Source organism: Corvus brachyrhynchos, unplaced genomic scaffold, assembly GCF_000691975.1.
Source record: "Corvus brachyrhynchos isolate BGI_N302 unplaced genomic scaffold, ASM69197v1 scaffold10, whole genome shotgun sequence".
NCBI lineage: Eukaryota > Metazoa > Chordata > Aves > Passeriformes > Corvidae > Corvus > Corvus brachyrhynchos.
The window spans coordinates 498,306-513,239 of NW_008236180.1; the positions used below are offsets into that span (position 1 = coordinate 498,306).

Sequence of the window (14,934 nt, forward strand, 5' to 3'; positions counted from 1 at the left end):
CCTCCTTTCAATTTATTTTTTAATGAAGTAGGAATTTGTCTTGTTGCAACTTGTGATCGGTGCCTTTTATCCTTTCACTGTATCTGAGAAAAGTTGGACTCAATCTCCTGTGTAGCCGTCTATCAGTAGTAGAACACACCAGTTAAAGTCCCTTTTTTAACTTAGGTTTTTCAGGCTGAAAATATTCACCTCCCTCATCTCTTCCTCATGTGTTTTGCTATCTTGATAGTCTACTGCTGGACTCAATTTAATTTGTTGATGTTGTTCTTGCACTGTAAGCAGGGAAAACCATCCAAAAGTGGAACTGGGCCTCAGTTGTGGCTAATATTTCGTATTAATTGTCTACTCTGTTGACATCAGATGCTCAAGCCTTGGCCATAACAGTAATATAATGGCTCTCGTTCAAATGTTGAGGTAGCAGGGCATACCTGCTAGGCCTGCTTGGAAGAGCCTCTCTCATAACACACTGTGCCCAGGTCATCCTGTCCCATTCCTTTGGCTCTCTGTGATAGCACTACACTTAATTGCCTTTTTTCTCATTGCTGAACTGACTGGTTTGTCCTGGACATGATGAGTTTGTTTTCTTCTTTCACAAAGTGCATGCACTCCTATGGGCTTTTACGAAGGAATCAGAAACATCCAGGAAAAAAGCAGAAGGAGCAGAAAGCCCTCAGTTTCTTCTTCTATGAATAATTTAGTGCCAAGTTAACTGAAATGTTTGAAAAAGAGATTTTTGGTGCACAGCTTCATTAAACCCTCTATCCCCAAATGGATTCTCTATCAGTGTCAGCATCCAACACTTCATCTTGTCCCAGTCATGGCAAAGGCCTTGTGGAAATAAAATGCAGAGGAAGGGAGAGGCAAAGCAGATTATTGTTGCCATTAGGCACATCTGTGTGTGTGCACATGTGCTCTACAAACTCACAGTGAGGGCAAAACCAGGATCTGTATGAAAAGAAGGAACGAAGCCCCAAAGCATATAATCCTTCCAAAACCTGTGCTCCTTTGCAGGGTGGGCCACGCTGTTAAAGGGTGCTGTGCCACTCTCCAACCCCCCTGCTCTGGAGTACGAGTTTTAGGCAGAGGATTCTGTTCTCTTCCACTGAGCTTTTACCAGCACAGTGAGTGGGACCCCCTTCTCTTGGCAGAGGTTTCTGTCAGCGATCTGTCTTCTGCAGCTATTTCCGTGGGAAGGCCCTCCATCTGGTGCTTGGCAGGGAAGGGAACTTTCCTCTCAAATATTTTCTCTCTCTCTCTCTCTCACCCCGTTTAAGGTATACCCTTTGGAAATCTTCAACGTCCAAGATTTATTTTTGCACAGGGTACATACTTTGTTTTACGTGGTCTGGCTTTCTTTTCTTCTCACAAAACGCCACCCCTGTGCCCTGCTTATCCTGGCAGAGGGAGAAGAATGCTGTTTGCTTTAACATTACCTTGGGTCTCAGTGTGCAACAGGTCAAAAGATGTGACAAGTACACATACTAATCCCTTTCCCTTTCAGTAAATAGAATAACACAGATGGGAAAGTTTACATTGGGATCTGACACTCGCTCTGAGCTGAAGTTAAAAAGGAGATGGGGTTGGACATTACATTTCAGATCAGAGCAGTTACTGCACAAACTCACCTTCCCACTCAGCATCAAGTCGCTCCTGTTATCCTAAACCCTGTTTGCTCTTCTAAGAATGTCTCCCTTCCCCTTCTACTCTCCTTTCGAGAGTAGTATGTAGACTTGGCTAAGTCTTGGAAAGCTTTTGTAGAATAAAATATTCCCCAAGAATCAGTGATGTTCAAGTGAAAAAATGTCAACATTTTCCACTGAAACACCACCATCGGTGACTTTTTAAACATTTGGCATTTCTGAGCATTGAAATATCACATTAGAAAATCATCCCCACCAGATACCAACGAGATATCTTCTTAGAAATATTAAACTGATTTCAATAAAATTCCCTATTACCAGTTTTGTCATATCTAATCTGACTGTTAATATTTAATTTGATTCTGTTTTCTGTTTCTTTGTAGCCTCTGACATTGTGTGACGTAGCCCAATTTTTAATTTGCTTGCCTGGAGATTTGCCACTCTACATTATTCCTGCAGGGGACACACAGAAGAATAAAACCTAGGATTATGCCTCACATTCAGAGGGGAAAAGCTGCAGCGATGACTCAAAGGGCTTGTCCACATCACACCAAATATCCCTTTCTTGCCATCAGGTATGTACCATTTCACAGTGTCTTTCATGAGAACCTTCTGCCAGCTCCCCATGATCCCTCAAGATCAAGATTCTGATTGGGAACTCCTTAAAATTAAATTTTGAGGATATCTCTGTAATGAGAAGAACATCTAGGATCTGTTCTTAAATACATATGGGCCTCAGAGGATAAACATGAAGAAATTGTATTTCCTACAATTTTTTTTCTAAAAATCTCAATTCTATAAGCAAAGTTATATGTTAATTATTGAAAATAAGATTAGATATGCAATTAAAAACACTTTTTTAACTGAAAAAGACATATGTATGTACTGAGCTCACTAGAAATGAAAATACTCTATTTGATTTAGAAACTGCATCTATATGGTTTACCACAAATATATTCTTCATGAGAAACACACAGTGACCTGCTTTCTGATTAGAGAACTAACATTTGGGTTTGAGAATCACTGCCTGTTTCATCTGGTTTCTTTGAAAATGTGCGGTTTCAGAACTGCTTTTTCACACTGCTTTGTACACTTCTCCATGAGTTTCATGGCAGAGAGGTTGTGTACCTCTCTCAGTCTGGCACCTTCTGATAACTCACTGATGATTCAGAAATCACGATCTCAAGTCCAAAATTCAAGGTCTTCCTCTCCAACCTGGGAGCAGCTCTGAGGTTCATTCACAGACCATGCAGAGGAGAGCAAACACCAAGTTCAGTTTGAAGAAGCTCAAAGCCTCAAATTTTGGTGGAAGGTCCATCTAGGTCAATGGAGAAGTGGTTCCCAACAGGGAGCATGAGGAAGACCAGCTTAAACTCAACACTTGTATTTTAGGCAGTAGGATGAGGTGAGAGAGATCCTACAATCAGGGCTGGTCTGCAGAGTGGTGTAGATACACAGGCCAAGGTTCAGGACACCTCAGATTGGGCAGTTTCCTGAGGTTTTAGGGCTGATCTTTCTTTCTATTGATGTTTGAAATGGGCACCTTCAGGGAAGCTGTGTGTCCCATAGAAGCTCTGATCTGATTTTGGAGATGCCTTTCTTCCTCCTTTGTAGAAAACCTTGAAACAGCAACTTAGTGATTACCTAAATTTGATTAAATGTGGATCAGGTGAGTCCAGGTCGCTTTTCCTACATAGGGACCAGCCTTCCCATTGGTTCTGCTGGATGTTCAAGCTCCTTGTTTGGGGCAAGGCACCTAAATGCTTTTGTCACCCTGACCTTTACTCTCTGTTCTAATTTCACTTCTGACTTCTTGACTAAGATCTCTCACAAGGGAGAGCAATTAGTGCCCATCACAAGCAAAGCTTTTGCAACATGGGTGACTGCCCACAAGAAACACAGTTGAGACCACCAACTGTTTTATTTGTTTTTCTTCCAATTTCTGCTGATTGAGAAGCTCATGAGATACATCTCATTTCCCTGGAGGTCCCCAGGGAAGCAGTGGTCAGACAGTCCTTTTTCCAGCCTGCCTTGGGCAACGCTGGTAGCCCTGCTAAATTCTGCCTGATTGAGGCCTCATCAATGCTACTGGCAGCTTATTTCTGCCACCAAACTCTTATTATTTGATGGTAAACACTTTAATTCACTGCTATTCAGAGCCAGGTTTGGATAGGTTACATAGAGGAAAATGGTTTAGTGTCCTGAGCTACAGGTTATGGAGAATTAAACTAAAATCTCCAATAAAGGTTTTGGTGCTGGAGGTTCCATTGTGGGTGGGAGCCACTGTACTTTTTGAAAATAGCCTCTGCTCACTGCAGTGCCAGGTGAAGGTTTTTAGATCTATATCTATCTGCAGACCTAAGTTAAAAAGTTTGAGATGTCTTTGGATTTCTCTGCACTATGTTATCATAAATTATAGAATCATAAAATACCCTGAGTTGGAAGGGATACACAAGGATCATCAATGTGCAGGTCCTGGCCCTGCACAGGACAGCCCCAGCAATTCCACCCTGTGCCTGAGTGTGCTGTGTGTTGTGCCCACAGGTATTGCCCAGTGGAAAAGGTAACATCTAAACTGCATCATCCTTTTGCTAATTTGAGCAGGAATTTCAGTCTCCCTTCAAATCCCTCTCTTCCCTGCTTCCTCCAGTTTGAGGGAGGTCAGTAATTTGTTGGTGGCTGTTTAACCTCAGGAGGCCTCTTTGCTTTCCCGTCTCCTACCCCACACAGCCTGAGATGCTCTTGCCAGCAAGCTGAGCTGAGGCTCGCCTCATTTCCTCCCCTGTAATTCCACTCTTGCCTTGGATGAGAAAGGCACTGAATAGATTAAATTTACCTCTTCCTCTGTGTCTGGAGTATCAGTGCTTCCTATGTATGGGAACAGACCAAGTCACATCGAGATCTAGGAGTGATTCATGTAGAGACAGAGCCTTCACTTTAACTGGACCTTGCATATGAATATCTCAAAGAATTTAAAAATTATAGTTCTGCTGTGTAAATAAAACATGCCAACACTTCTGTTTTATAAAATTTTCTGTGCTATATTTAGGACTTGCCTCTACTGATGTTATTTGGAGTATTTCCACCAACTTTAGTTTGGGCTGAATTATCTTAGAAATAATTTTTGATGGCGTCATTTGTGGTTCTTTGTTGACTTCTTTAATTCAACCTATTTTAATATGAGAAAGGTCTTTGCTTCATAACGCAGGAGGTGCAGCACAGGCCTGATCCCCATAACCTCACAAGCCAGAAACTGCTACAAGATCAGGTCCACTACAAGTCACAAAATCTATTTTTTATAGAAATGTCTCAATTATCCAGAAAATGTATTTTCATGATGAGGCTAAGGCACAGCATGAACGCCATTTCATGTAAAGCATACAATTAAATACGTGTGTGTGTAGATTATAAAACTGTTTGGGAAAAACAGCTCAAAGATAAACATCCAATGAGTTATTTGTCTGGTAAGATAGCCTGTGTTTATTCTCATTCCAGAGATCCCATGTCCGATCAAACCAGATTTATAACAAGACTTTTAAAATATATGTTATTTTTGGACCAAGAGAATAAAGTTTTCCCCTGCCATGATGCCTACAAAGGGAGCTGGCAATGCCAGGGAACACGATGTGCTGGGACTCCTGCTTATCACAGTTGTTCTCTTTTAGATCTCTTTTATTTCTTGTTTGTTTGTCTCTGTCTCTCTCTTGTCCTACATTTAGATATTAAGCTTCTTGGACAGAATGTGATTTGGCATTTATTTTTCCAACAGTCAGATTTATTCCAGAGGAGTTCTCGGTTTGGGACCAATTGATGATGATAGATATTGAGTGTAAGTCACAAAAGAGAGCTCCATAGCTGAGCTTGATGCAAAGAGTGCAACATTAGGAAAGGTTTGGGAAAAAGGACAAATTTCACAGAATCTTGTTCAGTTCCTCTTTCAGTCTCTAATTCTGGATTTCAGGGAAGAGGTGACCACACACAGCCAGCAGAGTTTCCTCCTGGTGATACCTCTGTGAGGAATTAGCCATCCCCGGACACAGCAGGGAGCATTGGGCAACACGTTTATATTTCATGTGACTTTCCTGTGAGTCACATCTCCTTTTGTCACCAGAGCATCCCATCCCACCTCATCTCAGTGCTCTCTTTCTGAGAATGGACTCATCACTTCTAGGTTTCTTTTCCCTTGGCAAGATTCTCCTTCCCTTCACCTAATGCCAGTCCTGGCTTCTTCCTTGGCACCACTGTGGCACATTTATGCATTTGCAGAGCCCAAGTGTACCATTGGAACAGAGTCCTGCACAGAGGTAGGAGGAAGAGGTAGGTTAGAGTGGCACCATTCCCGGAAGACCAGCAGGAGATGGAAAATGTCCATGAACTCACTGCTGTTTTCAGGCAGACTAAATTCTACCTATGTACTCGTGCCTAATGTTGTCCACAGATATTCTGGACCTTCGGGGTTGCCAAACCAATAGGAAACTAAAGCTGCAGTAGGAGAAGTAGATGGAATACAGCTGTTGGAGGATACATGAGCCTGTGTCCTTCACAGTCATGGAACTTACTGGTGCAGCCATGTTTTTTTATGTTCTGACAATTCTGAAAACAAGCAGAAAACTTTTTTGTGAAGAAAATTTTGAGTGCATTCAAAACAATCTGTCTTTAAAAAGTGTGTGAACTGAAAAGCTGTCAGTTCCTTCCGGGGTTAAATGGGAAATTGAATTTAATTTTTGTTCATTTAATTGGTTTTGTTAATTCAATTTTATTTAAGCTTGAAATTAAAAAAAAAAATCAGTGTTTAAAACTATTAATGAAAAATGAAGATATTTCCTTCTGAAAACTTGAAAACTAAACATTTAAATGTTTTATAGTTTGAGAGGGGTATTTTAAACATCTAGATTTTGCAGCAACTTACACTGAGCTGAGGAACATTTTGGTTGATGAGAAATGAGATTTTGGTGAAATCTTTGCTTTAACACTTCGAGCAGCTCTAGGCATCAATCTTGTCTCTCCTCCCTTCCTGAATATACTAAGATACTAGCAAAGACAGGACATGGCTTCACTCAAGACAAGGGCTGTAATATTCTTTGGTCCTAAGCTGACCTTCACAAGTAGAAGAAAAGCGTCATCATCTGTTACTTGGAAATTTTAACTTTTTAAGGGCTTATAATATGAAAGTGTCCATACTGCTGCCAGGAAGGCAAAGGGTCTGAGGAAAAAGGGAATCTGGATTCTCTGAATTAGATGGGACAATGTGTGGCTGATATTCCCGAGAAGTGCAGTTAAAGTGCTGGAAGCAAGGTTAATAGTTGGACCTTTACTTGGAAGTAGGCCAGTAGAAAAGATATAAACGACCACATAGAGTGGAAGGTGAGCAATTAAAATTTCTTTAGAACATGAAGGCTGCTGGTCCTTCTCCAGGATATCAGGGTCAAGTCCAGGTTCACACTCACTGTTGGGCTGTACCTCACTGTGTAAGTCACAAACTCATTTGGAGAAGTCATTCAGTGAAATAATTGCCATTCACCTAGGATGACCCATGGATGTCCTGGGATGTCCAAGAATGCAATATTATTTCTTTAATAAGAGGGAAGAGGCACTGAACCAACAGAGAGACATGTTTGGTGCATGTGCTTCTCATGTGCAATTCATATGTGATCTGTTAAAACCATGAAATATGGGAAAAAATGAACCCATGTGTCTGGAAAGCAGAGTCAGTGTCTGACAGACCTCAGTTGTGACTTGAACAATAGAGAACTTTAGCTGTGGTGCGTCTGTGGTGCATCTCTACTCCCAGTGCTCTACTGGTTTGTTTTTATTTTTTTTTCATTGCACACAAAACTGAGGGGTTCTTTTCCATTTGCAGACTGAGGAGAACTTCTGTTGGAAAGTGTGGTTTCAAGTAGTTTAAAGAAAGAGTTTCTTTAACACCTTTCCCACTCCTTCTTACTGCTGAATGTTTTATGTTACCTTGATACCATAAAGATCCTGTGACTACAATCTTTTGATTATACCTACTACAGATTGTAAGCTCTCATCATGATGTGATAATATTTGGCAAGTGGTGACTTGTAAGGGTGCAGTTTTGAGTAAATAAAAAGAATTCTGGGCAAGATTCAGCCTTCAGGAGAGCAGAGCTGTCTCTCTGCAGTGGTTATAGTGACAAATGTAAAACATTTGTACAAAGGGAATAGATTAGTCACCAGCTGGTATTATAAGCCTTTCACATTATTTAATGACCAGAGTGGGCTTTAGGCAGCCAAGCAGGAGACTGTATGGCCCCTAAGTGCCTCTTACAGCCTAGTAAAACCAGGGCACGATCTTACCCTCTCTTATCTCTAATGCTACTTGTGAAACAAAACATGCTGGTATTTGGCTTGCTAACCATAGATGCAAACCACCGGAGGGCTTAAGAGTGTTTCATTAGATCTCCATTAAAAATGAACAATCCGTTTTTAAAAAATAATCAGAATCCACAGAGCAAAGCATCACAGTATAAAACTACCCAGTCCTCTTTGCCTTTCCTGTGAATATATGTGTGTTTTGCTCTTAATTTGTGACCCTTGCAACTTTTGGGAGTGGCAGAATACTTTTATTGATTTATCCATGTATTTAAATGGAGTTTTACAACCCTGCACAGATCTGGGCACAGGCTTGTGAAAGAGAGCTAGCAAAGGCTCGGGCCTGGTGGTGTTTTGTTCTGCTTTTAGGTGCAATTTTATCCATTGCTCTGCAGCTGCACGTTCCTCTTGTAACAGCCAGGCTCTCCAGACCATGTGCCTGGGAGAGTTTGCAAGTTGCCAGGCTAGCTAGAGATGATTGTGTCTGGCAGAATGTCTGTATGGGATTGGTGCTAAAGGCAAAGCATGTGCAGTGCTATCGAATGCTGCTGGAAACGGGAGACCTGGCTGGAGCCTCGCACCGTTCATGATCCAAGGGATGGTGGTTCTGAAGTGACAGTCAGCTTGATAGTGGTTTTAAAGTATTTTCCCTTAGAAGAGACAAGTCTGGTGCATATCTAAAGCAAACTCTAAGAGAATTTCAGACAGACGAACTTTGGAGGTTTGGTTTGGGGTTTTTTTTTGGCTTGAGATTATTGAGGCAAATATGAGGGTGGTTAAATCTGAAAGCTTCTCTGATCTGTGTTAGCACCACCTACTAGTGAGATATCTACACGTAGCTGCCAAAGACAGGTCCCTACCACCGTGATTAAAAGGAAAATAGGCAAATACTAAGATGTATTGGGAGATCAACAAAGAGTTTTTGGAGTCTACACTCATCAGGAAGAAGACGAAATGCTAGTGAGATGCTCTGCATAGTGTCATTGAGACCTTGGGGAAGCAAGTGGCAGCAAGCTGAAGTCATCAGGGAACCAAATTCAAAGCAGTGGTTTGATACAGCATCCATGTTCAGCACAGGGATCTTCAGCCTTGCTCATTCAACAGCCTCAAACTAATTAGAAAGTTTCTTGCCTTAATAAGCTCCACTTTCACACGCTGCTCTGTCTCAGTCACAGGGCTCGTCATTGTCAGAAAAAAGGGGCCATATTCTGCAAACATTTACAATTACTCTGCTCTCCCAAGCTGTCTTTGGAAAGCAGGTAAATACCAAAGTTCATGAACATTTGTAGTGTTGGGATCTTAACATGGAGTGACTGAAACCATTTTCATTTTAGCTGTCTGTTTCATCAACATGAGTTGAGAATTCAAGATCTCAAAATACTTGGCAAGCAGATAGCTTCAGCATCCGTGGGCATAACCTGACTTAAACATACTGAAAAACTTTGTTTGATCTTTAGTCTCTAAGGTGCTATTTGTTTATGTATAGACAAATCCACATTTTGAAATGAAAAAGTTGGTTGTACTAAGAAAAAAACTAGGGATTATGGTGCCTAAGTGTGTTATCACCGTATTTAACTCCACGTGGCCTTTCTAATTACCATTTCCCTGGTTTGGGACGCCTGTTGCTGGGGGAAGGAGCAGGATGTGCTGTGAGCTCTCTCGCCCAGCGCTGGGCCAGGGGCTCGTGCCGGTGGCCGAACGTGCTGGCTTTGCACGGCACTGCTGATGAAGTGAGCGTGTGCTGCTGGCTCTGAAGTGAAAACAATCACTCTGAAATCGCAGGGCTTCCTTAGAAATGTAAAAAAATGGGGTGGGAGCATAAGTTAATTGTGCTTTTACACACTGTTATACTTGTCAGTGTGCCAGGCTCTACATTTCTTCCAAGGGCGAAATGAAAACTCCAAATTCATGTGGTTATGAAACAATTTCAGTATGAGCACTCAGCAAAGAATTATAAAGTGGGAAAGATACAGTCCTGTGTCACAGCTGGTTGAGAAGGGTCTGCATTGATCAAGGCTTCTTCCAGCTTGGAGGAGTCTTTTGAAGTGTATTGAGACCATTGTCTGTCTGTATGTTGAATGTATATAAGGTCCTACAAAAAAGCTGATTTGTTACGACATTGCTCTGATCAGGAGATGAGGCAACTAGCAGAAGGCAGCACCATCATTCCAATAAAACTTGTTTCTCTGCAGCTGGAGATTTAGGATATCAGTCTGTTTTGCCCTGATTTACACCATGATAAATTCATACATTGGAAACTGGGCATGGCAAGAAATCACAGGTACTGCAGGGGACTTCTAGAGAAATAATGATCTCAGTGGGAGACAAAACAAGGACCAAACACCATTTTCTCTGCTGGAGTAGTGGAGCTTGAGGTACCTGAAGTCCTCTGTAAGCTAAGCTGGGGTCAGGCCCTCTTGGTTTAAGTCCTGAAACCGAGGGAGTGAGGCACCATTTTAAAATCACAGTATAAACCCTTGTGATTTTGTTCTGAGCCTCATGTACTTCATAGAGGCTGGATTTCCAAGGTCATTTGCATCACCAAGAAGGGAGAACAGTCTCACATGAGTATCTCATTGGACAAATAGCATTTTGCTCATTTTTGTTATTTGAGTCAAGGGAGAAAAAAATGCAGAAGGAGGGGGTCAAAATATCCCGAGGCTAAATCCAAACAAGCAAATCCATATTAAAAAAAGGAGTGTTCCTGAAATTATCACATGCAAATCTACTCTGTTCACTACATAAACTCAAATCCTTAAAGCTGTGTTGTAGCCTAACTCTCACTTGGATTCTTAACTCCCATTGATAACACCATGTGCTAATTCAGGCACCCAGGTTTCCGTGTACTGTTCTTACCATGAAGAACAGTTGGTCTTGAGGGAAAACATTTACATAGATGACAGCTATTTTCAGGAAAATGAAAAGTACTGGGTGGAAAAGGGGGTTTTGACATTGTGTGAAATATGGGGTTTACACACAGTAGTTTTTGCTATGTGTATATAAATTGGTGATTTACCATATATTGATTCACACACCATTTGTAAGTGTCTAATTTATTTATTTATAGAGATGTATGAAAACCATGGGTTGAAAAGCAGTTTGCATAACATCTGGTATGTCAACAATGTAACCTTTCAATTTACTTGTTGGTAAAAATGTCAATATAATGAACCTGAACTCAGCATTGGTTTACACAAATTTCCTGGCAGACAAAGCAGTAATGATTTGCATGTCAGTATAAGTGACATGTGCCCTCCAGTTTTAAGTAGTTTACACAGCTAAGAGGGATAAAAAGGGTAGAGCACAGGGCTGGTTCCTCACGTAGTTAGGCTGGCAGGAAAAATCTCATGTATTTGTGCGGCGTGAAATATTTAATCTCATTTTGACTTCTGATTTTTCAAATGTTTTCTGAGTTTTTTCTGAGTTTTCATTGAATCTGCTTTGGGTTTTTTGGTTTTTTTTTTTTTTTTTTGTTTTGTTTGTTTGTTTGTTTGATACACGTAAAAAAGATAAGAGAAAAAAGACCTTAAGTTGGTTTCAAGTACTTTCATAATTTGTGTATGTTCTACAGACAAAGATGTACTGGGATGTGATAGAGGAATCCAATGGATTCCATAATGCTCTTAATAAGATGCCAACAGGAATGACAGCAATAATACATTGTTTACACCTTTTGTATTACTGCCTGTACAAGATGAGTCATAGAAATCACATCACTTTCTTTTTCACTCTGTGACTCACTGCCCAGCAATTTTGAAGCAGAAAAATAATAAGTGCTGTTGATATTGAATAGTAAAGAACCTCGCTTAAGTGTGGAATCAAAGTCCATGGATGGTATCAGGTGTTCCTCTTTATTTTAGGGAGTGCAGGTTTGCCCAGAGAAGACATTGCCCAGCTCCTCTCAACAAATTACCTGTGTGAAAAGGCAGCAGACTTGGTCTTAGGAAAGTGCTGGTTATCTCCTTCCTCCTCTCCTGCCCTGGCTTTCCATCCCAAAGGTCTGCTTTGAGATTTGAATTTCCATCAAGTTACCAAAAAACAAACAAAAAAAAAGGTGGAAGAGGGAAGGAGACATTTACTTGAACACTTGGTGTGTGATTTTTCTTCTTCCTTTCTTTTGTGTTTAGTTTTACAGCTCCAGATGCTATCTGCTTCCCATTTTTCTGCCCACACTATCCGGTTTGGATCTGACTTGGGGGGTGTATGTGAGAGGGAGAGGGTCACAGGGAAAGCTTTGTGCATCTGTCATTATCTGATAGCTTAAAAAAAAATTAAACCATATATAGGCCCACACTCAAAGCTAAGAAAAGGAAACTTACCAGCTTTTCCACAACTTGATTTCTTTTCTGTTGTCAAAGATTTCTCGTATCTCAATGAATACACAGCCTGAGCCAATGCCAGCTGCTTGTAAGAGCTCCTAAAGTTTTTTCAATCTTTCTATTCTAGTCACTGAATACATTTTCTGTTTATCCATCATTAATATTTCCTTTATACGGATTTAAAAAAATACTGTGGAATGATATTTTACTTTTATTCCAGTTGGCCAAACTCCATCGTGGCAGCCTGCAGCAGATCCAGTAGCCCTGGGTGAGATGTGAGCCCCGGCCCCTGCAGCTCCTGAGTGGAAGTTGCTGCTGGAGCAGAGCTCGCCCTGACTCCCTCAAACCAAGTTTTGCTTAAGGAAACACAGGCCAGAAAGGATCTGCAGTGAATCCAACAGGGATGTGCACCACAGTGCCTGGCATGCAAACCTTGCAGTGGGGCACCTTTTCTCTGCAATCTAGCCACATCCTGAGATACTCACAGATTTCACAGGATTCGATGATCTGACTTTTAAAAATTGCTTTATTAAAAATTTATTAACTCTTTGTGTGACACTTCTGATTACCTATTTAGGCAGAGCTTTTTATTAATACATGACAAGCTTTAGGCAAATGCTTTTTTTTGGCGGGAGCTTTTTAGCAAAATGAACAAATTCAGTGTCCTGTCTGGCAGATAAGATGCACCTGAAAGTATAGGTGAGAGAACCTCTAAAAAAGTTCTGGGGAACAAGGGGAATGCTGGGGAATATTGGGCAGGGCAAGGCAGATCAGGATAAGGCTGAGAAAAAATGTATGCATTTATACAGAGGTAATACTTAAAAGATCACTAGTTACACAAAGGTAGCACAGCTAAGGACTTTATTGGCTGCTGGGCATTATTTTCATGTACCTAATAACAAAACCTCTATAAATATCCGAACGGCGCTGAATTTTTTATATCTGTTTATTTATTTGCATGGGACTCCTGCAGCGTTTTCCCTCCAGCTGTGTCGACTCAGGACCCCATCTAGCTGGGACTCTGTGTAACATTCCACACAACACAGCATTATTTAGAGTCCCAGGCACACTTCCCACCACATAAAAATCAAACTGAGTTCTCACAGGTCATGTTGCTGGCCTGGCTGGTACAGTCCTCAAAAGGTCTTTCCCCTTTCCCCCTTTTGTTGGTCAGTTGCCCCTTTTTTCATCATTTGTATTGGAAAGAGGACATGACTGAGTTGAAGCTGAAATCCCATTGAGTTTCTTTGCTGTGCAGCCACAGCCTGCTCAGCCCTCTTTACATCTCCTGTATTTTCGCTGTAATGTTAACTTTCTCTGCTCCTTGTTTACACAGATGGAGGCAACACATTCGATTGCAAAACCAAAAGCACACACAACTGCATCTCCAAACCTTCGGTGCATACAAGTGGCCTGCTCCCCCTGACCTCTCATTTCTCAGCTTTAGATTAAATCCCAGATTTCAGCTTCTCAACCTCAGGCTCCTGGAAAGGCATGAAGCCCTTGAGCCTTTGAAAGATGTGAGCCACTTGACCACTCTTCTTCATTTTAATGCTTGTTTATCTTTTCTACTTTTTCATGCTCTGGACTATTAACAAGACAAGAAAGTGCTTTTCAGGCTGCACAAACACTGTCATGTCAGCTGAGCTCTCCTGATGCACAGGCTGCAGTTGCCAATGTGTGCACACCAGATGGGTTTCTGGGGGATACTGGGCCCAGCATTCAAACCCCATCAGCACATGATCATCCATGGAGAACAGAGCTGCTTGCATTTATGTTTCCAGCAGTGCATGAAGACTGAAAGCAACGCCACTGATTAATGTGCATTGGGAAGGAAAGGCCCAGTAGCCACCTCCAAACGCCCTGAGAGACACCTTGTGCCGTAAAGGAAAGAGGAGTGACTAGGGGAGAGTTTGACCTGACTGGAAGTGGGGTGGGCAAGAGAATAACAACAAAAAAAAAAGTTTAGGGCAACAGTTAGTTCAGAGAAGAGGCTCAGGGTCGAGTTTCATTTTAAGGTTCTGATTTATCTGAGTTGAGCATGGCATCAGCTGAAATTCAGAACGAAACTAGGACACAAACTTAATTGCAAAACCAGCTGAAACCACAGGATGCAGTCACAGAAAATTCTCACTCGTTTGAGGCTGGCATAAGTTGCTTTCCCAAATTCAGCCCTGGCCTAGCAGAAGTGGAGAAGGGGATGATTAGAGAGTATCCACGCAAGTAGGAGTGATGGCTAGCTAGCACATTGCTTGTCCACCTAACAGTGAGATTTGCAGGGGTTATGTTGTAACTGTTGGTGTAAACAGACATGGTCATCCTAAAATACCTCCATCCAACGCCGTGGCCATGAGTGACACAGAAAACCGAAGGTCAACAGCTGTTTCTCTTGCAAAAAAGAGTGAACCAAGAACCTCAGACCTGTGGAGACTGGCCAGCCACAGCTCTCACGCTGCTCTTCTAATTGTCAACTGCCGATGGCCGATTCCTGGAAATAACCAGGGAGAGAGAGGCCTGTGCCTGACATGAACAGACTTGTGGTTTCACTGAAAAGCCAACACAACAGCCCAAAGCCAGTCATTCCAGCAGCATCGCTCCTTCGCCTGACACCGTCTCTCTGCTGCTCCCTGAGAGAATATT

The 14,934-nt window shown here is 41.7% G+C and overlaps 1 long non-coding RNA gene across 8 annotated transcripts in view; it reads left to right on the top strand.

The window, feature by feature from the left end:
* The window catches only part of LOC108446335, a 129,580-nt gene extending 115,435 nt beyond the window's left edge, over positions 1 to 14,145 (top strand). For all 8 annotated transcript variants that reach the window (XR_001861502.1, XR_001861499.1, XR_001861500.1 and 5 more), the window contains 2 exons: positions 2,024 to 2,215; positions 12,515 to 14,145. This is a non-coding gene — a long non-coding RNA (uncharacterized LOC108446335). The remainder of the gene's footprint in view (positions 1 to 2,023; positions 2,216 to 12,514) is intronic.
* Positions 14,146 to 14,934: the final 789 nt, after the last annotated feature.